This window comes from Mesocricetus auratus, unplaced genomic scaffold (assembly GCF_017639785.1).
Source record: "Mesocricetus auratus isolate SY011 unplaced genomic scaffold, BCM_Maur_2.0 Super-Scaffold_100025, whole genome shotgun sequence".
NCBI classification, from domain to species: domain Eukaryota; kingdom Metazoa; phylum Chordata; class Mammalia; order Rodentia; family Cricetidae; genus Mesocricetus; species Mesocricetus auratus.
Window position 1 is genome coordinate 5,068,119 of NW_024429206.1, and position 27,782 is coordinate 5,095,900.

At 48.4% G+C, this 27,782-nt stretch overlaps 1 pseudogene; it reads right to left on the reverse strand.

Annotated features, from left to right (window-relative positions):
- Positions 1–21,996: 21,996 nt before the first annotated feature.
- LOC101844847 lies at positions 21,997–22,981 on the reverse strand (annotated as a pseudogene).
- Between the last annotated feature and the right edge of the window lie 4,801 nt (positions 22,982–27,782).

Sequence of the window (27,782 nt, forward strand, 5' to 3'; positions counted from 1 at the left end):
CGACAGCTGATGCACTGTTACGTGCGGTCACATACATTGACCCTCTTGAGGGCTATCCTGACTGATTTTTTTAAATGTATTCTTACTGCCATTTTAGACGAGTGAATTTTAAGGGGAACATTAAATTTGTGACATCACAGAAGGGATAGTTTTGCGGGATGAGAATCACAAGGTAGCACTGAGTGGACGGAGGCACGAACCACGCTGCCCCGTGAAATTAAAAATAACCCAGGCATGGAATTACATTGTCCTTAATGCAGCTTGTGAGTCAGCTAAGAAGGGAAGCTGTCCCGCACTGTTGAGGAGGATTTCTGAGGGGTTACGTAGGCTGTTACTTTAGCAACAGGGATAACACTGAACCACATGGCAGTCGCCAGATATGTGTGCAAGAACGTCTAAGTTTTGGAAAACTATAGACCTGAGAAACACAGCTCTGCTTCAAGGAAGATTGCCCAATGTCTTCGTGATGACTCAACAAACCACATCTGTGTAGACTCAGGAAAGAGGCACCCACCCTGAGATGGAGCACCCTGAAGGACCTCCAGGATTCAGCCGTTCAGTCATCCATTCATTCACTGAAATTTTCAACACTTTCCAAATGTTACATGTGTGTGTGTGTTTGTACATGCCCTTCTCTGTGTGAGAATGAGTATGTGTGCACTTGTGGGGAGGTGTGAGACTGTGGGTGTGCACTTCTGTGGGGGGATGTGAGTGGGTATGTGCCCTTGAGTGTGAAGGTGCATGCATGGAGGCCCCAAGAAGTATTAAGTATCCTTGTCTACCCCCTACTCCTTTGAGTCAGGGTCTCTCCCCGAACCTTGGAATCACGTTTTCTTGGCTAGGCTGGAAGCCAGATATCCCTAGCAACCCTCTGGTCCCCACCGACTTCACCCCCACCTCAGAACATGGCTTGTTATGTACTGAGATCTGAAATCAGTGCTCCAATCTTCATGATTGCAAAGACTCTTAAAAACTCAGCTATTATCCAGGCAGTGGTGGCGCACGCCTTTAATCCCAGCACTCAGGAGGCAGAGGCAGGCAGATCTCTGTGAGTTCAAGGCCAGGCTGGACTGACAGCCTCCAAAACAATACAGAGAAACCCTGTCTCGTAAAAAACAAAACAAAACAAAACAAAAAAAAAAAAACCCAACTGAGCTATCTCCCTCACCCCACGTTGCAATTTTTAAAGATATATTTTTTAATATTTGTATCTGTATTTGTGCACACATGTTTGTAACACGTATATATGTTGGATACCTGGAGCTGGAGTTACAGACAGTTGCGAGCAGCTTAATAACCAAACTGAGAACCTTTGGAAGAACAGCAGACTCTTGACCACTGAACTATCCCTCCATCCCTCACTCCACATTTTACTGAGTCCCTGTTAGAGATAACTGGAGCACAATTTAGGACCACACAGGCCTGACAGCTGTGACTTACCTTACCACTGGAACCATGGAAATTTAAGCATAATCTCCCATATATTTATGGAGCCCTATTCTCTAAACACATGTAACAGGGGAACCTGGCTACCCTGGGGATGGTCAGAGCTTTCCTGGAGGAAGTGGCCATCAAGCTGAGACCTACAGAAAGAAAAGAAGGGGCTGGGAGGACGGCTTGTTGTATTGTTATTTTAGTTCATACGGTACACACTGGGTAAGATTGTTGAGGGTTTTTCTCCCCTGTAGCCTGCACAGTACCTTCTAGAGCTGTGAAGGTCAGCCAGTAGGGCAACAAAAAGAAATTCCAGTTGAGTTCTTTATATCATGCAATTAGGATGTGTGGTGTCTTCAAAGTAAGGTCTTACCATGTAGTTCTGATAGGCAAACTAGAGGAATGACGGGAGCCTGTGTAATTTGGTGGCCCCTGGGGCCTCCTTGACCAATGAGTCATAAGAATATATCCCATACTGACACTGGGAATTTTGCTTAATGGTCCCATAGCTTCTGGTAGCAGCTTTTCAGGGTATCTCTTATCATGCTTTCTCGTGGATACACAGATAGATAGATAGATAGATAGATAGATAGATAGATAGATAGATAGATAGGGTAGACAGATAGACAGGTAGGTGATAGGTATATAGACAAAAGATAGACCAATAATAGTATAGTATAGACAGAAAATTGACAAATGATAGATAGACAGATAGTAGATAGAGTCATGATGGATAGATGGATGGATGGATGGATGGATTGATAAATAGATAATGGATGGATACTTAGGTAGATAAATGATAGGTAGATGATAGATAGATAGATAAATAGATGATAGATATAGATAGATGGTAGAGATAGATCATGATGTAGACAGACAGACAGACATAGAGATATTTTTTAACTGGGTGATAAGTTATGATAGTAGATTTCCATCCAGCTGGGCAGTGATGGTGGTGCACACCTTTAATTCCAGCACTTGGGAGGCAGAGGCAGGCTGATCTCTGTGAGTCTGAGGCCAGCCTCAAACAAAGGGAGTTCCAGGAGAGCTAGCTGTGACACAGAGAAACCCTGTCTCAAAAAAAGAAGTAGATTTCCATGACTTTTTCACATTTCTTTCTATCAGCTAATACTCACCTCCCACTCCACCCCCTTGCTGCTTAAACCTATCCACCTGCAATGTTCGCCCTGTCTAGTGTAATATTCCTTATGTTCCTTTGTTCTCCTGCCCAGTAACACCACCCTCCCCCCCCATGTCCTCTTTCTAGTTTTCTGGCTTCTATGGTTCTCTAGCTTGAACACACACAGGGACCCAATGCCAGAACCCACATGGGAGCATGCAGCCTATGCCTCTCAGCCTGGGTGACTCTATTTAATTCTTTCCAGTCCTATTTGTTCACCTACACATTTTGTGACTTTTCTTTACAGCTGAATAAAAGCCCATTGAGTAAACGAACCTCATTTTCATTATCCATTCGTCATTTGGTGGACACCTGGGCACCTTCCATTGCCTTGCTATTGTGAATGAAGAGAACGGGAGTCAACATGAGGAGCGATATCTGTTGACGTAACATCCTCTGGGTGTGTGCCTGGGAGTGGAATAGCTGTGTTACGCAGCATCACTATTTATAGCTGTTTCAGAATTCTCTACATTGATTTCCAGAGCGGCTGCGCCAGCTTGCGATCCACCAACAGTGGGTGTGGGTTTCATTTCCCCATGTCCTCACCATCCTTTGCTGTCATCTGATTTCTCGATGGTAGACATGCTGACTGGGGTGGCGTGGTATCTCAGTGTAAGTTAGATTTGTGTTTCCCCGGTAACTAACGTTGAACATTTTTTTAAAAAAATATTTATTTTTAAAAATAAATGCAGTGGTCTGCCTGCATGTATATCTGAATGCCAGAAGAGGGCAGCAGGTCTCATCATAGATGGTTGTGAGTCACCACGTGGTTGCTGGGAATTGAACCCAGGTCCTCTGGAAGAGCAGCCAGTATAGTATTCTCAACCTCTGAACCATCTCTCCAGCCCCAACATTGAACATTTTAAAAATATGTTTATCAACCATTTGTATTTCTTCTTTTGAGGACTTTTTGTTGAGATCTGCAGCCCATTGTTTAAGTTTGACTGTTTCCTTGGTTTTTTTGTTTTGTTTTGTTTTGTCCCTTGTGTATTCTAGATATTAATCCTTACTCTGATGCACAGCCAGCGAAGATTCTCTCCCACTCTGTGGACTGCCTCTTCACTGCAATGATTGCTCCCTCTGTTGGGCATGAGCCTCTCATAAGGTCCCGTTTGTCAGCTGTTGGCCTTATTTCTTGGACTGCTGGAGTCCTGTAGTGGGAGATCTTAACAAGGCCTGTGTGCGGACACTCACCACATCCTCCTGTGGTTTCAGCGTTTCCAACTTTGATGCTTCTCAGTTGATTTTTATGTGGGGTGAAAGATAAAGATCTGGATCTGTTCTTGTGTGTGTAGACATATGGTTTCTCAATGTCCTTGGTTGAAGGAGCTATTTTATTCTCCGGTGTGTAGTTTTGGTGTCTGTAAAAGTCCAGGTGCCCAGAATTGCATGGAGTTAAATTTAGATCTTCTATTTCGTCAAGCTACATATCTCCTTGCTGTTTTTATTACTATGACTCTGAAGTATGACTTGTGCCTGGATATGGCGATGCCCCTGGTATTACTCTGCAAGGAAAGCTACACGGTTATGCGTCGAGCACCCCACCATTAGGTTTTGTTTTTACCCAGTCTGACCTTCAGTTTCCCAATGGGTCAGTCAAGGCTGCCTGGTTCCAAATAATTCACCTTCTGCTAGTCTCCAATCCAACTCTCCCATCCAACCATTGCTCCCTAAATGTTTCCTTTATCTACTTATCATGTGTGTATGTGTGCACACACATAAGCATGTCATGGCATGAACATGAAGGTCAGAGGACAGCTAGCAAAAATCAGCTCTCTCTTTCTACCATGTGGGGAAGGACATGGATCTCAGGTGAGCAAGCTTGGAAGTAAGCACCTTCACCCACTAAGCCATCTCAACAGCTCCAACCCGTTGGTCTTTCTAGCATGGAGATACTCCCAGCAGTCTCCCCTCTGGGAGCGGAGTTCCTCTCCAGGTTACTGTAGGAACTCACACAGTAACCATCATAAGAGCCTGATGTGGGGACTTGCTTCTTGCCAGGCGAGTGTGAATGTGCTCCCAGACCCCTCTCTGTAAATCTTTTCCCATGAGCCTCAGAACCACTGAATTTATCTCCTCATTCTTAATCTCTGAAAATGTAATAGCCAACCGTCAGTTGCCTAAAGAACATGCTGACTCATCGCCAATAAATCAAAAACTCCCAGAGACACTTGGGATAAATGACGGCTGCTCACATCAGTGGGCAGGCTGGCTATAAGATGTTTAATGTTCCCTGGGAAAGAGTGAAACCCCATTCCTGCCGGGGTGGGAACAGTGAGCTGAGAGGCAGAGAGGGGCCCAGAGATTTGGAAAGAATCAGACCTTGTACTCCTTTGGGTCAGGGGTGGGAGGGTGCCCAAACAAGTCCACAGAGTTAAAAAATAAAATAAAATATTGATTCGATGACCTCAATTATAATGCCAACATCTTTAACAATTCCCTTTTCAGCCCCTTTCTCCATTGTAAAGTGGGGATTTCAAAGAGGTTTCCTGCTGGAAGCTTCCCACGTACCAAGAGAGACCACCCATAGTTCTCTCCACAGGAGACAGAAGCTCACAAAGAAGTTAAGGCCCGCAGTGCACGCCTCCAACACAGCTTTCCCTCCCTTAGGGTGACCCCTGTGTCTTGTTGGCTATGCAACCACCACGCTTAGGAACTACAGAGGAAGTCCCAGGCATGCGCCCCACCCAGGCCTGCTGTGGGCTGAGCAGCAGTGAATGTGTGACTCACACTGTCTTCCTGTGTGTGCCCAGGTTCTGCTTCTGTCCTGAGATTCCAGGAAACAGGCCGTTAGCAGCCCAGCTGGACGATCCCTCACAGGCTGCGCCTGGTTGGTGCCATGTCCAAAACACATCCAGTAACCTGCCCAGAGCTGATTGGAGGCTCCAGTCAGGCCTGCCTCTAAGGAGCAAGCTGTAGGCTCTGCCTGAAAGCCAGTAATGAACTACAACTGGGCTTGCCTTTCTTGAGACATCCCAGACACAGTAGTCCCCAGGGCCTCTGAAAACAAGTGTTCCCACACTCTGCTTCAGGACACAGTGGCCCTGTGTCCCAGCAAGACATAAACATCACTGCTGAGCCCCCGTTACTTTATGTTTGCCAGAAACTTCAGATCTTACACACACACACACACACACACACACACACACACACACACACACACACACGGGGATAGCCATGACCATCATAGCTGAGAAAAAAGCTGCCCCCATTATCTTTCTGGTCAGTGTGACCAAATGTCTGACAGAAACAACTCATGAGAGGGAGAGTTCATTTTAGCTCATGGTCTCAGGGGATTTCAGACAATCATGGCGGCATGGCAGCAGAAGGGACTCAGTCCAAGGTGGCCTGAGCACCAGGTGGTTGGTCCATCAAACAAAGAAAGAAGATGATTCAAATGGAATTCCCCTTCAATGCCCAACCCAGTGACCAACCTCTACCAGATTGGTAGCAGCTCCCAAAAGTCCCACAGCCTCCCAAACACAGTTATAGGCTGGGGACCAAGTGTCCAAACACATGCATGACCCTGTAGACATTTTACATCCAAACCATAACAGAGGACTATCTTAACAAGCTTTGTCATGTTTTTGCTTTTGTATTGTCATGTAACCCAGACTGACCCTTGAACTTGAGCTCAATATGAAGCAGAGGGTGACCTCATACTCCAAATACTGGGATTCCAGATGTGAACCATCACACCTGGTTATGCAAAACCAGAGCTCCACCCCATGCTAGGGAAGAACTCTACCCTCATGGTTCTTAAACAAAGGCATTGAAATCATTCCCTAACCAATTCTCTCTCAAAATACCAACACAGAAACAAGAGAAGCAGTGAAAACCCCAGCCCACACTCAATTAATGGAGGATGTCCTTCTGTATATATGTTTCTCTTACTAGTTGATGAATAAAACAGTTTGGCCAACAGAGGCAGGAAGATAGGCAGGGCTGGGAGACAAGGAGAATTCTGGGAAAGGTAGGCAGAGAGAGAGAGACCTTGAAGGGACCCCATGTAGAGACTGGAAAGACAGGATGTGCCAAGTGTTCTCTGGTAAGATAAGACCATGTAGAAATACATAAATTTGAAGTTATGGGCTAATAATTAAGAGAGAAGTAGCCAATAGGAAGCCCTAGCTATTGGCTAACAGTTTTATTACTAATGTCCGTGTGTTTATTTGGGGCTAAAGTGGCAGCAGGACCTTGTGGGAAGAACCTCCAGCAACACTCAATGTCTATTCTCCCCTCCTAAAACACCCTCAGAACCCCCAAAGGACCCATGTTATAAACCACTGCCCCAGTCACCTGGAGAAACAGGCCCAGAAAGGAACGCACCTGGCCCAAAATTCTGTAGAGAGATAATAGAGAAATGACACCACACCAAGGTCCCTGCCAGCAGATGACCTAGCCCTGGGCCAAGGCCCTGTCTGGTTATGGGTCTCTCTTTAACAACAGAACCAAAACGATGGCTTTGCTGCTTAGGAACCTAGTTGGCTGCTTGGATGACTCATGAAGGTAGATTGGTTGGTTTATTAATCCGTTGGCTATTCAGATGGTTGACTGGGCAGTTGACTGGTTGGATAGTCAGTCTGTTGATTAATTGGCTATCTGGATGATTAAATATTCAGCTGTTTCTCTGACTGGCTACTCAGTTGTCCAGGTGAGTGAGTGTGTATACGGGTGATCGACCAGGTAAGTGAACAGGCGTGGGAGTGGGTGCATGGGTTGGTTATAAAACAGTGCATGGGCCCGTGGGCAGGTGACTGTGTGAGCAGCTGTATAGTTCGGGTGGGTGAGCGAGTGGATGAGTGAGTGAATGATCAGGTGGGAAGCTAAGTAGCCAGGCAAGGAGAATGGGTAGGTGGGTCCACGAGCAGGTGAGAGGGTAGATGAGCGAGTGAGTGGTGAGTGGGCATGTAAATAATTGGCCAGAAGAGCAGGTAAATGACTCGGTGGATGGGGGTCGGGAGTAGAGAGTAGGGAGTGGATGGACAGGTGAGTGAGTGGGTGAACTAGTGTAGGGCAGGTGAATGGGTCATGGATGGGTGAGTAGGGTCATGGGCAGATGGGTGCGTGGGAAGGTGAATCAGTATGTGAGTGACTGGGCAGATGGATGTGGAGTTGCCTGGATGGGCTCTGGAAGAGACGCTGGTGATGGGGAATGGCCTTCTGTATATATGCTTCTCTTATTGGTTGATGAATAAAACAGATTGGCCAGTATCCAGGAAGTATAGGCAGGGTACCAGACGAGGAGAATGCTGGGGAGAGGAGGCAGAGAGAGGCTGAAAAGAGACGCCAAGCTGCCGAAGGAGTAACATGCTGGATTACAGGGAAGCCACAGCCTCGAGGCAATACATAGATGAATAGAAATGGGTTAATAATTAAGAGAGAGATAGCCAATGAAAAGCCTAAACCATCAGCCAAACCGTTTAATAATTTTAAAAAGGCGGAACAGAAATTTTTGGCTACACCCTGGGACTGGGATTGGACCTGTGTTGGAAGAGGCACTGAGCAGACAGCATGAACGGAGGAGCATCCATGGCTGTTACAAGCCATCAGAGCCTTCCTGTCATTGTCGCTTGTCTGTCCCAGCCCAGGAGCCAGCGGAAGGCTCCCCCACCCAGGTCTCAAGCAAGTCCTTTTTGTCCTCCTCCACCCAAACAGCCCTGCTGTCCCACACTTTGTCATAGTATGTGCCAGGCAACAATTAGGTGTGTTGGGGGGGTGCACATGTGTGACTTGGTGAGCAGACATGTGTGCCTCAGTGTGCACATGGCATCCTATAGCAAATAGAACCCAGTTTATAAATGGGGGTTGTCCTTCTGCATATACGTATCCCTTATTGGTTAATGAATAAAACACTGTTCAGTCAATGAGGTAGGAAAATAGGTGGGACCAGGAGACAAGAAGAATTCTGGGAAGTGTAGGCAGACAGGAGGCGCCATGTGGAGCCCAGGAAGAGAGGATGCTCCAGGCATTCTCAGGTAAGCCAAGACCACGTAGCAATACATAGATTAACAGAAATGGTTAAATAATTAAGACAGAGCTAGCCAATAAGAAGCCCTAGTCATCAGCCAACAGTTTCATAATTAATATATCACCTGTGTGATTATTTAGGATTGAGGCGGCTATGGGACCAGGCTGGCAGGAAAGAATCTCTACCTACTGTCCAGTCTTCCCACACCCCTGCCCAGCAATACCTCTGTGGGAGGTAGAGGTGACTGAGCAGAGTATCTTAACCATCCCAGTGATCTCAACTCTGGACATTAACTCACTCTCCATCTGACTCAAAGAGGGCAGGGCCTCCCTTTGGCAGGGGAACCCAAAGCCTGTGGATTGCATTACATCCTTTCTCAACCTGGACCACTGGGTCTTTAGACCACTCTAGGGCCTCCCCAGTCTGCCTTCCCCAGCCCCACTGCCTCAGTTCCCTCTCCCTTGGTATCCCAGATGCCAACACTGCTGCCAATGGGAAGCCAGCTGCAGGAGCCTCGGGGAGCTCCCTGGAGCTTTGACCAGTTCTGAGCAATTGTTTGCAAGATTAATGACTGGCATAAAATTGCTTCTTCACCTAGGGACCAGAAAATCTGGAGGGTACCATGCAACAGCCCCATACATATTCCTTACGGCCACACCGGCCACCTGCCACACCCTCACACCCTCTGTCAGCAGATTGTAGCAACCTCATGTTTTTCCAGGCACCCTTGCAAAGGCCAGGGAGACACAGTGGGAGATGGGCCTGGTTTTGAGGTGGAGAGGAACCTTACTCACCCTTCTCGGGGAAAGAGGATGCCTTAGGGCACTACAAGCAGTGTCCCTCTTGCTAACCCTTCAACAGTTGGGTCTTGCTGTAGAAGTGTGTGGATTCCCAGGCCACACACAAAAGGACAGGTAGCAACAGCATCTATAACACCTTACTGGCTAGAGACAAAAAACAAAAGCAGAAAACAAAGTAAGGTGGGCACTTAAGAGATGTGCCCCAGTCCGAGGGGTCATTCAACGGGGACCCGAGAGGAGGGAGTAAGAATGGGGGACAAGAGACGCAAGAGACAGAGACAAGACAGTATTCTGATCAAATCTCGTTTATTGAAAGTACCAACAGGGCTTAAGTAGGGCAGGTAGCAGAAGGGCGGGGAGCAGAAGTTGTCCTTGGCAGGATGTGTTCCAAGGACACAAGTCTGCAGCTGGGGGAGTCTGGACTGCAGGACAGATGGCAGAAGGGTGTGAGAGCCTCGACCACAAGCCTTGAAAATGTGCTGTACAGGAAGATAAGCAGGCACAGAGAAACAGAAACTTAACTAAGTGTTAGTCTCTAAGAACACAGTATGAATATTAAGATGGTTTCTATTATGCTATCCTTATTTAGGGCCCTCCACAGAGATGGCTCGGTGATTAGGAGCATTTGGTCCTTCTGCAGAGGGACCCGAATCCCATTGCTAGCACCCATGTGGTGGTTCGCCATTGTCCACATCTTCAGTTACAAAGGATACAGTGCCCTTTTCTGGCCACAGTGGGCACCAGACACACACACTTCACACCATACGTGCACGCAGGCAAACACTCACACATAAAAATAGACGAATCTTTCAAAATATGTTTAATCAGGTACGGGGCTTGAGAGAGACTCAGCGATTACAAGTACTGACTGATCCTCAGAGGAACCCACAACTGTCTAGAACTCCAGTCCTGTGGTGAGGTCAAATGCCCTCTTCAGGCCTCTGTGGTATTACATATACACACACACATAATATAAATCTTTCAAAAATGTTAAAGGAAAAGAGCCAAATGTGGTAGTGCACACCTTTAATTCCACCAATCAGGAGGCAGAGGCAACCTGTGAGTTCAAGGCAGCCTGGGCTAGAGTGAGCTGAAGCTCACAGGTCAGTCTGGACAATTTAGCAAGGCAAGATCACAAAGTAAGAAGTTAAGGGGAAAAAAGAAAGAAAGGCTGCCCATGGTGCAGCAGTTTCCTTTGAGAGTGAGACCTTCCGTGTTGGAGGAAAACACCTTCAGACACAGCATGTCCTAAACGGCCAGTCCTTCACAGCATGTCCTACAGGGAATGTCCTAAAAGGCATGTTTTATACAGCAAGAGCTACATGGCTTGTCCTACATGGCATGTCCTACATGGCAAGTCCTACATGGCATGTCCTACAAGGCATGTCCTACATGGCATGTTCTACACACACAGCATGTCCTACAGGGAAGTGAGACAGTCTATCCTTCAGGGAAGCTAAGTTCAGGGGGCTAACAACTCCAGGTTTCAGGTCCCCCAGAACTAAACAGTTGTGCTAAGTGTATGTAAGTGTAAATAAGTGTACATCAGTATACACCGCTGTAAGATCTGCCAAGAGAGTTGCCCGGAACAGACATTTCCAACCTGCTGAGCTGCCTGCAGACTGTGCAGTGCGCTCCAGGTTCCCAGGTTTGTGAGCCGACACCCACACAGGTGTGGGCTTTGGTGCTGCAGCTGCCTTTGAGTCATTTCTGCTCCTGTAAGTAGCCCCTCACCCATACTCCTCTCTACTATGAGCGCCCCATCTGGGGTGAATAGACATTTGCTCGTGTTTCCCCAGGGAATAGCGCCTCACAATAGCTCAGTGGTAGATCACTCCCCTAGCAAGGCCCTGGGTTCCATCCTCACCACCATTTTTTAAAAAGGTGAATGTCCCTTTGTGTTAGTCAACCTTCTGTTGCTGTGGCAAAACAATTAATGTCAGCAATGTTAAAAGGAAGAAGAGTTGATTTGGGCTCGGCACAGGTCAGTCCATGGTTGGTTGATTCTGTTGCTTTGGACCTGTGATGAGACACTATTGCTGTGGCAGGAACACAGAGGACGCCTGTCCTCCTCCAGGCAGCTAGAGAGCCAAAGAGGAGGAGGAGAGGAGCCACAGTCCTCCTGGGCCTCCCTCCTCCCACTTGGCTCCATCTTCTCCTAAACCTTCAAATAGAAAATACCCCCCCAAAAAATGGCACCCACACATCAGGGCCACGGGGGTGCTCAGTGGGAAAGAGAACTTGCGGTGTAAGCAGAGGACCTGAGTTCAAATCCCGATACCCAGGTAGAAAGCCACGCCTGCCTGGGCACGCCCACAACCCCAGCCCAGTGTGGAGTGAAGACAAGAGGGTTGCTGGAGCTACTGACCAGCCAGCCAATAAACGCCAAGGTGGGCTCAGTGAGGCCCTGTCTCAAGAGAATAAGGCAGAAATTGACAGAGCAGGACACCATCCTCTGACCTAGAGGACAGATACAGAGAGAGAGAGAGAGAGAGAGAGAGAGAGAGAGAGAGAGAGAGAGAGAGAGAGAGAGAGAGGAGGAAGGGAGGGAGAGGCCCACACTATATCCCCTTTCCCCTTCTTGTCTCCCCTCTTCAATGGGAACATGAAGGCTGCTTTCTCTTACACGTCTCTCGAGCAACCTACGACAGAGCATTGTGTGATGACACAGAGACAAGCAGACCAAGCTCTCAGAACACTCACTGCCTGGGGGTACTTTACACAGTGATAGTGTGAGAATCTCAACTCTCAACTGTGCTGATCTTTTTTTAAAAAACTGTGTGCGTGCGTGTGTGTGTGTGTGTGTGTGTGTGTGTGTGTGTGTGTGTATGTGTGTACATGCTCATATGAAGGTCAGAGGACGACCTGTGGGAGTCAGTTCTCTTCTTCTACCATGTGAGTCCCAGAGATCAAACTCAGGCTTGGTGGCAGGCATCATTACCCACTGAGCCATCTTACCAACTCCATTTCACTGATAATGAATGAAATTTTAATAGCGACGGAAGGCTGGAAGCATGAGTTAGAAACAAACAATAGATTATATCTAGTGGGCAATGTCTGTGTGGCTGACCTGATTCTAGATCGTTCTCTGGTACCAATTCCAAGTTCCCACAAGAAGCCCAGGGGGTGGGGCCTGCCTGCACTGCCCTTCCTCTGAGGACAATGGAGGGCACCAAGGTTAAAGTTTGGGAAGTTCTTTCAGAGGGAGTTCTGGTTCAAGTCTGGCTGTCTGACCCAGAGCCTGGGCCCTCAGCCACAGTAACCCTAAGGTCATTGTGACACTGGGAGCAGTCCCGTAAGAATGTGTTATGACTTCCCCATTGTGCCAGCGTGGGAGCTGCCTCAAAGCTCACCCACCCCACCCTTTTAATCAGCTCTGTCCCCTTCCTGCTCCCTGCTTAAGCCCTCTGGTCCCACCATCAAGTCCCCCCTTCATATGTCATGCCCAGTCCCTCCACTCAGCCAAACCCCTCCCACTTCTCAGGCACTGCTGTAGTTTGGGTACCAGCTTGTGCCCATCAGAGGCTCACAGGTACAAGTTCGCTCTCCAGGGTGATGGGGCCGGAAGGTGTGGTAGACCCTGGCTGGTGGAACCTGGCACCAGGACCTTCAGTCAGTGATGCCCAGCTCCAAAGGAGACTCTGAGGGTTCTGGATGGTTCCTTCTTTCTGCTTCCTGGCTCATGATGTGGCCACTCATGGGAGACATGCTCCCTGCCATCAGATCTGCCGCTGTCCCCAGAGCAGAGCCCCCAGACAAACACCCTTGAGCCTCCAAAACCGTGAGCCAAATGAACCTTTTTCTACATAAGTCAGTTGTCTCGTGTGTTTTGCTGTAGACACATAACTCTGACTGATGTCACCAAGGAGAGGAAAATGGCTCCGGTGGGTGGGGAGGGCTGAGTTGGTCTGCCAAGGCCTGAAGCAGCCAAGGCCTGAAACTCTCATCAGGACTCAGAGCAGACCTTGTCACAGCAATGTGACCTTTGGGAGAAGGATGTGACCAAGCCACTCTCCAGAGGGACTGTGAAAGACACCAGGAGGACTAGGCCTGATAGGAAGGATGGAGCAACTACACAGCCTTCAGTCATCAAACACAAGCATAAAGCCAACTGGTGTGTATGTGTTTGCGCTTTCAGGAAACATTTATTGAACACCTACTGTGTTCCTGGCTCTGTGTAAGGCACTCAGGATACAATAGTGAGCAAAAATGAGACCTAGGTCTAGAAGTCCATTCTTTTATGGCAGAAGAGGTATTCTAAGAGTGCTGGCAGGACAGGTAAGGGGATGCCGTCCTTTGGAGGAGGGACATGACCAGAGTGGGTGACGGTCCCTAGGGATAGCGTCCTAATTGGCTTTCTATCACTTTGACAAACTCCGTGACCAAAAGCAAGGGGGAGAAAAGGGTTTATTTGGCTCCGTTAAGAAGGGTTGGCGTGCTGGGTGGTGGTGGTGCACGCCTTTAATCCCAGCACTCGGGAGGCAGAGGCAGGCGGATCTCTGTGAGTTCGAGGCCGGACTGGACCAACAGCCTCCAAAACAATACAGAGAAACCCTGTCTCGTAAAAAAAAAAAAAAAGAAGGGTTGGCGTATAAAGGATACAAAGAGGGAGTGTGGGAGTGAGCCAGCTGGGACATCTGTTATCCCTGTTGATCTCCAGGGCTGATTCTGCTGATCTGGCTAGCTAGACAAATGTCCCCTTCCTCCCTCCCCACACCCCACCTGTGAGCCCCTCCCAGACTTCACTACTGATCAGAGAAGGAGGACATTCTTCAGTCAAGGATGTGTGAGTAGTTGTGTTCTGCTGACAGACCTTAGAACAAAGCCCTAAGCATTGCATGGGGGCGGGGTGGGGCGGGGTGGGGTGAGAAGAGAAGGGGAGGGGAGGAGAGGGAAGAGAGGGGAGAAGAACAGCCCGGGAGCAGAACAGGAAAAGCCTGAGAGGCAGTGAGGAAAGAGACAGAGGACCCAGAAGACCTCAAGACACAGAGTGTGAGGTTGAAGACAGAAGCCAAGGCCAGGCCTGGGAGGATCTGCCAGGTGTGAGGACAGAGGGAGCCACTAAGGGTTCTAAATGCAGACAAGAGATCCTGGAAAGAACTGCACCTTGCCTTTCAGCGACTGTGGGGAGGTTGGACTGATGCAGGTCCAGGCTATCAGCCCAAGAATAACTATTGGGTCTGGAGAGATGGCTCAGAGGTTAAGAGCACTGGCTGCTCTTCCAGAGGTCCTGAGTTCAATTCCCAGAAACCACATGTTAGCTCATAACCATCTGTAATGAGATCTGGTGCCCTCTTCTGGTGTGCAGGCATACATGCAGGCAGAACATTATATACATAATAAAGTCTTTAAAAAAAAAAACTCCTGTCTACCTCTGTGTCTGACCTAATGTCCTTGTGACTAACAAGTGAAACCTTTTGGAATATATTACTAGAACACTGCCTTCCACTAACCAAAGGCTGAGTTAGGTGAGATGGCACCTGAGGCCTGTAACCATCTTGCCTACTTCACCATAACTGCCTAATATTTCTACCAATGTATTTGAAAAGTGCCCTAAATTACTCATTTCTTTGGTTTGTTACTATAAAATCTCCAGCCAAACCAGGTGGTAGTGGTGCATGCCTTTAATCCCAGCACTCGGGAAGCAGAGGCAGAAGGATCTCTGTGAGTTTGAGGCCAGCCTGATCTACAGAGTGAGTTCCAATAACCCTGTCTTGAAAAATAAACAAACAACAACAACAACAACAAAAACCCTCAACCTAGAACATGGAATTCAGGGTGACACGAATCTGTGTCCGCATTAGGACACATACACTCCCCAATCTTATGCAGAGCCCTGTGCCTTGTTCAGAAACCCCTTGGTGGGAGAGATCACACGGGATGTGAATGCCAGCCGCCGGGGTCACCAAGGGCAGCACTGTTTTCTTACACAGGGCAGGCTGGACTTCTGAAGTTTCCTTCCAAGTTCTGCCTTTTGAATAAGAACAAGACATAGGTGGGGTTCCTGTCCTGGTAACAAGGCCCATTAATGCTTTCTCAGTGCAGAAATCCATTCAGTACCCCAGAAGTGCACCATCGCCTCACTCCAAGCTAAATCAGGAGAGTTTGCCTGAGGCTACCTGACCCGGTAAGATGGGCCTGGATGAGCATGTGGGCCCCACTTGGACTTTTTTCTCCTGGCCTAACTGTTCCCTTCTGAGCACTGAAGTCCGCAAACGCCATCTGCTACAGTGAGCCTTGCCAACCCAGGCAGGCAGGTGTCCCGGCTCTGGCTCTGCCGATGAGGGAGGACATCCCCTGGCGTTCTACCTGCTGTCTTCCTCCTGGGTAGCTTCATTCTAGCTGAAACCAACATCCACCAACCTGGGAAAGCGGGAACTATAAGTGGCCCAGGAAGAAAATGAGGTATGTGGAGTCGTGCCCTGCATCCGGTCACAGACAGCGTCACAGTCAGGAGTCCGGTAACTGGAGCAGAGTGTCCTGCAGAGCCATAGGGACAAAAAAAGATACACAAGGGCCCTGGCCTGCGTCTTGGGCACACAGTGGAGCAGGCCCTCCAGGAAGGGCTCCCGTTCACTTGCTGTACTCCAGGTCTGGGCCACTGGCCATCAGTTCCATGCCTCTCCCTGCCCTGGCTCAGCCCTATACCTCTGTGTGGAAGCCCCTGGGTCAACAGAAGTCCCATCTGCTTTACGGAAAGAAGGTTCAGGCAAGAGGTTGCGGGGTGCAGAGTAGGCAGGAGCCAGGGAGCTGTTCCCTTTCCTCCTCTGACCTGGCCAAGGCTCTAAAGCACAGTGCACTGAGATGACACAGGCTGGAAAGTCTATGATGAACAGACATTTCCTTTCTCACAGCTCTAGAGGCTGAGAAGTGCAAAGTCCAGGTGGCAACATCTGATGAGGGCTTTGCTGACACATCATGACACGCCTTAAGGGCACAGATGGGAGAAGAGAAGGAGGGAGGGAGCCTAGTCACTCCCCCCAACAGTGAGATTTTCGTGAAGGATGTTGTCTTAGTCACTATTCTATATCCTTCCCCAATAGGCTCATAAATTTGAATGCTTAGTCACCAGGGAGCTGTTTGAAAGGATTAGAGGGATTCAGGGGCATGGTTTTCTCGAGGAAGTGTTTCCTTGTGGGTAGACATTGAGATTTTAAAAGCCCATGTCAGAATCGGGTGGTGGTGGCACATACCTTTAATCCCAGCACTCCAGAGGCAGAGGCAGACAGAGTTCTGTGAGTTCTGGGCCAATCTGATCTACAGAGCGAGCTCCAGGACAGGCCAAAAAGTTACAGAGAAACTCTGTCTGGAAAAACCAAAAACATAATAAATAAATAAACAAACAAACAAACAAATACCTCCTGTCCGGCCCAGTCTCTCCTCTCTCTCTCTCTCTCTCTCTCTCTCTCTCTCTCTCTCTCTCTCTCTCTCTCTCTCTCTCTCTCTCTCTCTCTCTCTCTCTCTCTCTCTCTCTCTCTCTCTCTCTCTCTCTCTCTCTCTCTCTCTCTCTCTCTCTCTCTCTCTCTCTCTCTCTCTCTCTCTCTCTCTCTCTCTCTCTCTCTCTCTCTCTCTCTCTCTCTCTCTCTCTCTCTCTCTCTCTCTCTCTCTCTCTCTCTCTCTCTCTCTTCCTACTGACCAGGATGTAGCTCTCAGCTACTGCTTCAGCACCGGCCTGCATGCTGCCACGCTCCCCTCCACAAAGATAAAGAAATGTAGATGGATTCCGCCTCCTTCTGAACTCTAGCTTCTTATGTTGTCATTCGATTGTTCTAGGACAAACAGCCAGGTTAATGAGACTCCAAAGACCAGCTGCTCCCTCAGAATGCTAGTAACAGAGAAGCAGAGGAGGAGGTCTTACTCAATGGACACATTGGAGAGAGGGATAGGTAAAGAGAGCAGACAGATGTGAGCGTTAGGTGTTAGTTGAGGAAGACGAGCAAGGGCCAGGGGCCTCCATTGTGAAGTTCTCCTGGCCGAGGCATGGTCTGGTTGATCATTGATTCCCTTTTGGTCCTGTAAGGTGATCCAGGAACCCTTGGTTCTCAAGGATACACAAGAGGACACCAGCCCTCAGGAAATGAGTCGCCTCACCATCGTAAATAGCAGCCCTCTTCGGTCAGGTGATTTGTCCTGTGAAGCCCAGCTCCTCATGGACGCCAAAGTGATCATGTGATCAGGGCAATGATTGGGGACGGTAAGGCACCTGGTGAGTATGCCAGAGGACACCGTGAAGGCTGATGGTCACGTCAGTTTCTCTCGCCTGTGTGCCTTTGGCCTTAAAGGAGGATGAGATTAGGTATCAGGGTCTGTAGCGGGTACACTTTTGAGTGTCCTCATGCAGTAATAAGCATGTCACCCACAGTGGAGGTGACAGACAAAGCAAAGGCGCCGATGTCAACTGTGGTTGGTGAGAATCAGGCTGCACGGTGAGTTCCAGCCTGACCTGGCCTACCGAGTGGAAATGTGTGTCAAAAAGAAAAGAAAAAAAAAAAGATGACGATGAAGACAAAGAGAGATATGACTACCTTTATGGAAAATTTTAAATGTAAGAGACCATTTTGAAAAACAAAAACAGATCAAGAGCATTGCAGGTACCATTTGGGAGGAGAGCAGAGGAGGAGGAAATGTTAGTCACCAGTACAAAAGAAAGAAAAGAAAAGGATGTTGAAAAAACATGAGGGGCGGGGAAGCCAGGCACAAACACGGCTGAATTTTTAGGAACAACAGAGGGGACAAACACCTGCCTGCGGTCAGGACAGGCGCTGGGAGGAGTGGAGACTCCACATGTTAGGAGGGAGCCCGAGATGACCTGCTGTGGGTAGAAAGGCTTTGTACCTCTATCGCAGAGACCTTCAGGAGAAAAACAAAGCCACGCTGATGTGCAGCAGTCAGATAGAGGCTGCGTGAGGACGACCGGAGTTTGGTTCCCAGCATGAATGTCAGGCAGCTCACCACCACTGTACCTGCAGCGCCAGGGGCTCCAGCTCCTCCGGCGTTGAGGGCACTTGTGTGCACATACCCACACACAGGCACACACACCTAATTTAGAGCAATGAAAACAAATCCTTTTAGCAAAAATAAGTCCTTTTTTATAAAAAGCAGCGAGTTGTGAATTCATGGTCCTGTGCCTTTAATGTTGATTACCCCTTGACCTTTAAGGCTCCAAGCATGACAGTGAGTGTAGAAAGCTCTGTTCCTAGCAGTCCTGCCCAAGGCCCCGCCACACTCCCCACCCACCCCATCCAGCTGACCCCTGTGCATCTCAGGACACTGCCATTGGTGGCTCTAGACTAGGGTGGAAGGTGGGGGGCGGGGCCAGGCTGCACTCTGGAGCTGTCAGTACTGTGAGTTACGGTGCCCAATTTTCTTCCTGGCCTCCACGTTCCTTGCTCTCTCATCCGTCAGTCTGTCAAGGCAGAGGAACAAAAGACTAATGGTCACAGACAATCAGCCTGACAACACAAGGGGGCCAGAAACACAAGGCTAATGTTTCATGTATCTCTCCAGCTCTGCGATGTATTTCTGCAGCTCTTGAGACTCAGAAGGTAGGTGAGGAACACCCATGGGCCATGATGGCAGGGGCAGAGAATAGGAGCCCAGGCCAGACCTTCCTTTAAGCAGAGGGAGAAACAAGACACAGGTTTAAGACCAGAGGATCAGCTGCTTCTTGGCTGTGTGGTCCTGGGTGAGTTATTAGCTGCCCTGAGCCTCAGTTTCCCTGGCTACAACTGTAGTCAGACTTTTCTTTCCCTCCCACCTGTTCCCAAATAACCGACAGAGAGATTCCATATTAATGATAAGTGCTCAGCCAATAGCTCAGGCTTGTTACTAGCTAACTCTTACATTTTAAATTAACCCATATTTCTTACATGCTTTGCCATGTGACTTGGTACCTCTTCTCAGTATGGCATGCCCATCTTGCTTCTCTCTGCATCTGCTCGAGACTCCAGACTCCCAGTTTGGCTCTCCCGCCCACTTAGCCTTGTCCTGTTCAGCTATTGGTTGGTCAGCTTCTTATTAAACCAGTCACAGCAACATGTATTCCGCACAGTGTAAAGGAAGATTCCACGTACAGTAATACCTACACACGGCGCTCCCTTCGTTAAGCACTCACACTAACCCAGGACTGTACTCCAGTGACCCTCACAGGTAGTTACAGCATCACCCACTGCACAAATGGAGCAGCTGCAGCCCAACTCGCCCAGCTAGATCAAAGTTCCTCCAGGCACTGGACCTGGCAGCCATGTTCAATAAACAAGGCCGATGCTACTGCTATTGCTACAGAATCTTTCAGGGTTCCTTGTATGAGCATAGCATGAGTCACAGTCAGAAATCAGGGTAGGCACCTGGCCTAGAGAATGGTGCCCTGGACCTTCCCACCTCAACCTAATCTAGACAATCCTCTCAACAGCCGTACCCACAAGTGTCTCTTGGATGCTTCTATATCCTGTCAAGTTGACTATCAAATCAACCATCACTATTTTGGGCAAAGTATCTAGAATGGGAGCCATTCACAGTGACCCCATGACCTTGGGAGCAAATTACAGAACCCACATGAGGGGGAACCTCAGTGTTCCATGGCCGGCTCTGAAGATTTGCTATAAATAGAAAATGCCAGGTAATTCCTCATTCTGGCTCTTCTGGCTCCCTAGCAGGAAGTGAACCCCTCCAGGCAGAGACTCTAGCTTGAGCAAACTTAGCCACTTTCATGCAATTTAGGAAAGAGGTCCCATGTGTCTAACCCAAGGTCAGGGCCAAGGACACATAGCTCATTTTCCAGCATCCATGGAGCTGGCTTTGTCCTTCATCGCCGCTTGTCCTGCCCTTCCTCCCTGTGCTATTGAGCTCAGCTCTGAGCTTCATAAAGCCAGCAAGGTGGGGAGGAGAGAAAACAGCAGTTTCCGGAGGATTTGTGACGTGTAATTTCCTTTTCGCCGCTGGGGCTGTCGTCTCATCTCTCTTGTCCCAACTGTCCTTCAGAAATTGATGACTTCAACATTTGAAAAACCTGCCCCGACTCTCCCAAGGGGAATCTAGGAGATCCCCCTCATTCCTGCTTAGCTCTGTGCTCATTCCTGCTTAGCTCTGTGGGGGCCCCTCTGAAACGCCCTCAATGTGAAAAGCAATCCAGCCACCCAGAAAGCCTGTCTTAATTTGTGCATGCCTAAAAAGAAAAACAAAATCAATATTGTACCTAGGAGCTGAAGAGATGGCTCAGTGGTTAGGACCCGGGTTCAGTTCTCAGCACCCCGTGGCTGCTCACAACCTTCTGTAACCCCAACAACTAAATGAGCTGATACCTTCTTCTGGCCTCCATGGGCACCAGAGACATACATGTTATGCATGCATACACACAGGCAAAACACCCAGATAAAATACAGGGTAAGCCAACAGCTTATTTACCCATGAACTTCAGGAAGGAAATGGACAGAGCTCCATTTCTTGTCAAGTGAGATGGGAATTACATGTCTTGTATGGAACTTTTTATCCAAGTACAGAGCCCCGGAACCAAACACAGCCAGGTCCAAGTCCCAGGCCGTCCACTCTGGATCTTACCTCTCAGATCTCCCTTTGTAAAATGGATATAAGATGGCAATTCCTGGGGCTATGGGAGCAGAAAGGGTTTATGGGCAGGAGAATGTGTGTCTGTGAGATTCCCACACATAGTGAGAGTGGATCTTGTGATCTTGTTATCATGAGAGCCCAATGGTGACTTACAGAGACATCGGTTCATAGCTGTGTGTGTGTGTGTGTGTGTGTGTGTGTGTGTGTGTGTGTGTGTGTGTAGGTAGACAGCAACACTGCCACGTGGATAATGGGGAAAGTGACTACTGGACTGTCTTAGTCAGGGTTTCTATTGCTTTGATGAAACTCCATAATCAAAATGCAATTTGCAGAGGAAAGAAAGGACTTATCTGGCTCACATTTCCACATCACTGTTCATCACTGAAGGAAATCAGGACAGGACCTCAAACAGGGCAGGAACCTGGAAGCAGAGGCCGATGCAGAGGTCATGGAAGCGTGCTGCCTACTGTCCTACTCCTCCTGGCTTGCTCAGCCTGCTTTCTTATAGAATCCGGGTCCCAAGAATGGCCCCTCCTACAATGGGTTGGGCCCTCCCCCATCAATCACTGATTAAGAAAATGCCCTACAGGCTTGCCTGCAGCCTGATCTTATGGAGACACGGTCTTAACTGAAGTCTCTCCAGTGACTCTAGCTTGTGTCAAGGTGACATAATGTGGGTGATCTGTGGACAACCTGGCAGTGCTGAGGGTGACACTGGCTTCCTCTTGTTGCTTACCGTAGCATGCAAGAGGCAAGAGATGAGTAGAGAGAATGAATGGCATGAAAAGAAACAAAGACTTCGAAGTGTGCTCCTCTGTGACACATAATGACAAAAGTCAGACGTGGCCTTGTGATGTAAACATTTGGCTCCAATTTCTTAATGACTTATTTTAACACAGGGTTCCTTCTCATCCTCTCAAACAGTTCTAATCCCTGGGAACCACTCATTCAACTGTATGAACCTGTAGGAGTCATTCTTAGTCAAACGACCACTCTGCTGCAAGGGCCATAGCCTGAGAGTCCTCTGAATCCCTGGCAGAATCTTGTCACACTTGCTGGAGTCCCATCAGTTGCAGCCACCACAGGTGGCCAGATTGTCTGCCTAGATATAAACATCTGGCTCCAATTTTTTTGGCTGCTTGGTCAATAAGTTTATTATCTTTATGAAAAAAATCTTCATAGAAAATGCTTGAGCTCTCAGCAGCCCGTTCTTGAGCTCTGAGGAAGCTTGCCTTCTTTTGAGCAAGCCGACCTTTCTTCTGGGCCACAGACACTGGGACGGGGCCACCTCTTCTTCACCTCTGTCTTGGGCTTCTTCTCGTAGACTGGATTCTCTTGGATAGCAGCGTGAGCTTCCTTACACATCTCCTCCATCATGTCTGGAGTGACGTTGTTCTTTGTGTACTGGGAGAACTGTTTCTTGTCGGCATCTTCATCTTCCTCCATGAGGTAATGCACGTAGCCTGTGTCATTCTGCCCCATGACGTGCTTCGTATGCACTTCTGCAGTGAACTCCTTGCTTTCAGAATCATAAGCAGGGGATTGTTTGGTACCATGAGGAATAGACGAGCCTCTATCCACAGCACCCTTCAGGACCCCAAAATCTTTGTCGCCGGTTGTAGTTCGGGCAAGACCTGCATCCACATAGCGAGTGAAGGCCCCAGGCTGGCCATCAATGCTCTCCACACTGTATTCGTCTCCAGCCACCTCCACTTGGCCCTCATAGATCTTGTCCACAGCAAACCTATTGACTGCAGCAGTTATTTGGTATTTGGGCAGTTCGTGTGCATATGCTGCGCAGACTATCACACCCCCTTCTACACGGGTGTACGCAATCTGGCAGATGGTATCTCTGTTAGTCACACAAACTATCATCCGGTATTTGGGTGTGTTGTACTTATTTTTGTCCTGGATCACCAATCATTTTCAAGCATAGTCGTCAGTTTTACCCTCTCGCTGCCTTCTAAACCTCCCTTGGTACCTTTTAAAGTAGGCCTCATTCTTGACGACTTTCAGGAGCCCCATCCTGCGGAACAGACACCCGCAACCTGCTGACCGGCGGCGCTAGGGGGACAAAAAGCCTGGCTCCAATTTCTTAATGACGTATTTTAAGACAGGGTTCCTTGTACCCCAGGCTATCCTTGAAATCACCTTGTAGCCAAGGATGACCTTAAATTTTAGATCAACCTGATTCCACCTCCCTAGTGTTGAAATGGCAAGTAGACATCTCCATGGGTAAATGCTTGCTGCACAAGGAAGACCACCCAAGTTCCCCAGCATCCACATAACAGCCAGGAACAACCGCTCAGGCCTGTGTCCCCAAAGCTGGAGTGCAGAGACAGGCAGTTCTTGGGGACTCATTGGCCATCTAGTCTAGCCAAGACAGTCAGCTCTAGGCTCAAGGAAGATCCTGTCTCAATAAGATGGAGAGCTATAGGGAAAGACATCCATGTTGACCTCCAGCCAGCCCTGAGTCTTCTGGCACGTGCATGCATGCACACACACACACACACACACACACACACACACACAAGCTGAGATTTTATCTAAAAAAAATGGAAGCCACAGAAGAGAAACCCATCCGCACCTTAAGATTGCTCTGGGTGAGGGTGGAGCGTGGCTTGCAAGGACACTAGTGAGCTGCTGACGAGAAGGTCCTGCAGGGCAGATAAAAGGTTCTCCCTTCAAAAGCCAATCCGGTCAAAATCAAGTCAAATCCGTGGCCAACACTGTCTCTATATACTCAAACAGAAGCAACCAGAAGGACGGTGTTGGGGACTTTGGTCTCGTGTCCACTCCCATTGTATGCCCCGGACACTTACCTAGGACTCTGCATGGAGTAAAGAAAGGAACAAGAAGGCTCAGATCTCAGATCTCTCTATCTGTGTGGCCAGAATATAATTACATTTCTCCCACAAGGCTCCCAGGCAGTATCCCAGACCAGGGGGAGCCAGAGGCGACTGGAGGTGCCCTTGAGTTAATTGGGAACACCTGGGAAGAGACAGGCTTTGCCTTGACTTGATAAGTCTAATTAAGGAAGGTATGATCTTGCTAAATGATCTCCAGCGGATAGAGGCCACTGCTAGATGCCGGGGGACCCATGCACAGGGCAAAAACTTCCAATTGTCTTCCCGAAATATTGCGGGAGATGTGCATTGGAATTTGATAGACACACATAACCTGGAGTAATTAGATTTCCATGATTCCACGGTGGTGTTATATGAAGAGTCAAGATCTGTTCATTACTTCACACTGTGTGCTGTGTCCGTGTGAGACACAACCGTGGAGAAGACAGAGCAGCCCCTGCTCCTGGACCACAGTTTGATGAGGGATCAATGAGCAGTTATTAAATGCTGGTGGGGAACATTTTCTTGACCTAGCCACACCCACTTTAGAAGTCTGTCTTTGCAGAAATGTTTGCCTGGGTACATGGTCACATAACCTACACCACTGTCCCCCATTAGCGACACCCCCATAACATCAACTCTGATGCAAAACAAAGGCCTGAGGTCCTTGTAGCTGGCTACCTGACTTTTAAAAAGAAGTTCCACAGAAGAGGCAGCCCTGTGACTTTGCCTGCATCATAAAGGCCCATTGTATCAGACTAAGGGAAAACAAGACAATGGGCCCCATCCACTTGCTATCTGGAAATTGTCCCCTGCCTATGTCCTGGATGGGAACTGGGTAGGGAGGTCATCTGACTCCCAGCTGAAGTGCAAACTTCACCCTCCTGCCTGGAGATCCAGAGACACCAGGTCCACTTGGCAAATCCCTGGGCCTCAGAGGAACTTCCGGCAGTAGGCATCCTGGGCAGGCGGCGACCAGCCTGCTTCATCATGCTCTGTGGAGGATTTTCTGATCTCACTGCAGCTACAGAACACCCATGGTTGGAGAATTACTAAACAAGATAGCTCAGCATCCGCTGATTTATGAACCCGAGGAACCATGCCGGGCAAGCCAATCAACGGGCAGAAATTTGCATATTAATGAAAACTCATAAATAATGCAGGAGTGGCATGCAGAGTTGATGCTAGCTTCTGGAATCAGTCCTCTGAAGCAGGAGCACTAGGCACTCAAACCCAGGGAGGCTTGTTACAACTTGATGCAGACTGTTCCTGTCCCAGGGTGTCCCTTTAGGAGGTCTGGCATGTGTGACCTATGAGTCACACATAATCAGTTACCAAGAGCTGTTACTGCAACCCCATGAGACACATACACATGTGTGTAAGCATGTAAATGGACTCAAACACACACTCCCACATGAAGCCAGAGGTCACTCTCCAGTGGTGAATTTTCAAGGCAGGGTCTCTCACTGGGACCAGGGACTTCCAATTAGGCTAGGCTGGCTGGCCAGCAAGCCCTAGGGGCCTACTTCCCCAGTGCCAGATTAGAAGCTGTAACCTCTGCCTTTTTACGTGGCTTCTGGGGATCACACTTGGGTCTCCAATGCTGCACAGTGAGCATTTTACCAACTGAGCCGTCTCCCCCGCTCTGTCCTCTCCAGGAAGGGCCCTGGCCACTGGGAAAACTAAGAGGACCCTGGTTCGTCTACACTGACCTTGTAGCTCCCAGCAAGCTTCTCAAGCTCTTCAGTCCCCGAAAGACTTCAGTCTTACAGACAGAGTCATAAATCTTCCTCAGAGGATCCTGGTGGGCTTGTATGTTTTTTGATTCATTTTTATTTTTTAGTTGTGTGTGTATGTTGTATATGTGTCTGTGTGAGTCTGTGCTGTGTTTGTATGCCGTGTGTGTATATGCCATGTATATATGTATGTATGCTATGTGAATATATATGCCGTGTGTGTCCTGTGTATGTGTATATATGTGTATGTGTATATGCCATGTATATGTGTATGTATGTGTGTCTTGAATATGTGTATGCCATGTGCATGTATGTGTGCCTTGTATGTGTGTAAGCCATGTGCATGTGTTATGTATATAGTATGTGTGTACAGTATGTGTATGCCGTGTGTGTATGCCGTGTGTGTGTGTGTGTGTGTGTGTGTGTGTGTGTGTGTCATGTGTGCAGTGCCTGTGGAGGCATGGAGAAGCTATAATGTAAGATCTCCTGGAGCTGGAGTTTCAGGTAGTATGTGCTCTTAAGCCCTGAGTTGTCTCCACAGTTCCAGCCTCAAGGGGTTCTCAAGAAGACCAGATGAGGAAATGCACAGTACTGGGCCAGTACCTGCAAGGTAAAAAAAATCCCAAATGACAGTAGCAAAGACAACATCTCTCCAGAAGGAGGATGTAGGTCCTGACTATTGTGTCATTGTTTCTTTTTTTTTCCCCTGAGATAACTTCAGCTTTGCAATGTAAATGTAGAGCACAGACTTTTCTAGGGCATCTGTGGAGATTCCTCAGACACAAATATTTTATCACGTCAGTTTGATCATTCTCCTCCCCCAAATATATGTGTGTGTGCATAAACGTACCCAGAGACAGAGTGCTCATTTCCCAAGGTCAGTGTGTGACAACCAGTATTGCAGCTCTAAGCCTCACGTATTTCCTTCCAGCTTTGCAGTCAAAAAGTATGACCTTGGCAGAGAGCAGAGATCAAGGTATCCTCGGGCTGATTCCTGTGATGGGTAACCTGCCTCTGAGGTCACCCACAAACACTGGCCCAGGTGTCTTCCTTCACGGTCAAGGCTGTGATCTGAGCATTATCAATGCTCCCTCTCTGCCTGCATCATCCTGTGACCCAACACTATCTAGGATTGGCCCACTTGACTCTCCTTCTGCTGAGGAAGCACAGGATTCCTCAGACCCACAGACAACCCCGCACGCTCCCTTGGTCTCAGCATTGTCAGCTCAGGCACGTCAGCAAAGTCATTGTGGCCTTGGAGGGTGACACATATTTGAGCTCAGGATTGAGATTTGTGGGTTTTATGTATAAAACATAAATATAATTACTCTCAATTGCTTCAAGTACATCTAACCATAGGGAGACATTAGATAGATGTCTATACCCATAGCTACAGAGGGGCACAGCAGCGAGAGTCGTTTTTCAGACCTGATAGTAACCCTCTTCCCGTTAATACATCAACATACATTTCCTAAGAATGCCTTTCCCCAGTGCCGTAACACATCAAAATCGAGAATTTAAGATCAACATTCTCTAGTTTTGAGTCTGAAGACCTTATGCTGCTCCATATCCCAACAATGCCCTCTGCAGAAGAAGAGTCTAGTCCTGGCTTCAACTATGGGTGCCCAACCTCTGCATTTGTCCTCTTTCAGCTGGAATTGTCCCTTTGTGTGTCATTGTCATTCATGACCTTGACGCACTGGAAGATGTCAGGCCAGGCAATTCTGCAGACTGGCTCCCTGTGTGGATCTTCCATTAGATTCAAGTTGTACAGATGGGGAACACTGTTCCCAGAGAAGGTTGGATCCTCCCTGCCCAGTGCATCTGGAGGTATATGCTGGACATGTCTCCCAGTGTTAGCTTTTGTCATCTGGTGGAGTCTCTAGGCTTCATCCTCTGTCAAGCTGTTCTTCAGTAGCTGCAGTGGATGAGTGAATGAGGCCCCAAGACTTGAAGGGACCAGACCTTTACCCAACCCCCTGTTTTGGCAGCCATGACAGGATGCAGAAAAGACCCAGCAAGATGTAGGCCTCTGACTCTGCACATGTTGCTTAGTTTCTGACCTTCTGACCTTGCTGGACCTGCCCCAGTCACTAGGAGGTCAGATACCCTCCATGTGCCAAGGGACCAATCAGAAGTTAGCTGACATGCTCTGGGTGTGTCTCATGGTTACAAAGGTGTAACAGTGGCATACAGAGCATAGCAACCACCCTGTGAGGGCCTATAGGCCATAGCAACCAGTTAACCAAT